Raw genomic sequence first — 2179 nt, forward strand, 5'->3', positions numbered from 1 at the left:
TAGAACTAGTTTATTTTTAGTAAGAAATTTTGGTATATGAGATTATTTGAACTAGTTGAATCAATATAACTAGTTTATTTTTAGAAATGCTTAGTTGAACTAGTTGAATTAATAGAACTAGTTTATTTTTAGTAAGAAAATTTATAGGTATATGAGATTAGTTGACCTAATTAAAATTTAGGTATATGAGATTATTTGAATTAATATAACTAGTTTATTTTTAGTAAATGCTGAGTTGAACTAGTTGAATTAATATAACTAGTTTATTTTTAGTAAATGCTTAGTTGAACTAGTTGAATTAATATAACTAGTTTATTTTTAGTAAATGCTTAGTTAAACTAGTTGAATTAATATAACTAGTTTATTTTTAGTAAATGCTTAGTTGAATTAATAGAAGTAGTTGAATTAATTGAATTAGTAAGTGTTTAATGTTTCGCCTATATGAACATAGGAAATGTCGTCTGACGACGGAAAAAATTTCATTATGTGTGAATATTGTGAAGACCAGCGCGGCTAGTGCGACAGAAATTTCCTTGTTGATGATAGGCGATTCAGCATCAAGCTGGATGAGACCTTCGAATTCGATACAGTAAGTCACAACGACAAGTCTGTTTTCGTAATTAAGCATGACTTATATATGCTTCATTTGCCTGACTTATAATTTTTAATTTTCACTATTCTACTAGCGCATCCCCTACCATGGAAGAATTTTTGTCTTGGATAAGATATGTTTCAATGATATGGAAACTATGGAGGTAAAGAGAGTTTACCTGAAAACTAAGCATGGTTATACTTTCAACATCAAAGTATACAATGCACACACGTACACCTATTTTGAATGCAAAACTTGGGAAGCACTATGCAAGGCTTATGCATTTGAGCCTGGTATGGTTATCACCTTTGATATTCGTCCGAAAGATAATATTAAAGGTAATAGAGACATATGGGTCGATGTGCAGACGCCTCCAGTTCTACCATTATGTGAGTTTTCTCAACTATATTTTTTTCTGTCATATTGCTTATTCAAAAATAATTGACAACTAATTTTTATTGATAACTTATTTCCATTCAAGCAAACATGTCCGACGCTTGGTAGACAGGACCTACTACTGTCCCGGAGCTGAACTAAACTACGAGGAGATAAGTCATTATGTTTCATGGCTTGAGGATCTTTATACTGTCAAGATAAATTTTCTTCCTGCACTTAGAAATGTTAGTACTCAAAACGTGCGACCAATAGTGATGGTATTGAACTACAGTCACATCTATTTAGGAATGATGGTAAGATTTTTATTATTTGTCCTCAGTGCATCTTTTGCATTCATAATTTTTTTGCTAAACTTTCATTGCTAAGTATATTAATAAAGTACTATACGATGTTCTTCAACAGGGACTCCCGATGACTATTGTGCCTCAGGGGATCGAGACTAAAGGTCGCATATCAATTGTTAGCTTACGGCCAAGATATCCTACATTGCACATGAATGCATTCAGGATTTCTAGAAGCGATGAATGCTTAATAGTGAAAGATTGAAGGAAAATTATTAACGATCGCAGAGAAGTACTAGGGGGCAGCAATGAGAAGCGCATCCCACGATTAGGAGACAGGTTCATCTGCATGCTCGGTATGATGAATCAGAAGAGCTATACATGTTCTATGCTATTTTACCAGAGAGAGAGAGAGTAGCAGGAGTGATTTAGCTAGTTCATGCCGCTCTTAGTACTTGTCCTTTCATGTCTGTGTTCTTCGTTCTGAACTTAATCTCAAAGAGTGATTTGATTTTGTGGTGTTATATATGAACGCTTATAATATCATGACAATCATGTTGAACTCGATGATATTTTTGCTTACAAGTGAATGTTTCTTCTTTAAGCTACTGTTGGTGGTGATTAGATAGCGGTAATGACTATAATGATTAAATAGTGATAATGACGACTACGATGATTTTTAGCTATCTAGCTAGAGTATATATATATACTCATGTTGATGATATGATGAAAGAGTTTTTATATTAATACGATGACGATGATGAGTTATTATATCATTTAATGAAAGAAACCACAGATTAGTTTCAGCTGGATGGATCCTACCTAAGTGATCAAGTATATATATATATATATATATATATATATATATATATATATATATATATATATATATATGCCATATCCATATATA

Source organism: Triticum dicoccoides, chromosome 7B (genome assembly GCF_002162155.2).
Source record: "Triticum dicoccoides isolate Atlit2015 ecotype Zavitan chromosome 7B, WEW_v2.0, whole genome shotgun sequence".
Classification (NCBI taxonomy): Eukaryota; Viridiplantae; Streptophyta; class Magnoliopsida; order Poales; family Poaceae; genus Triticum; species Triticum dicoccoides.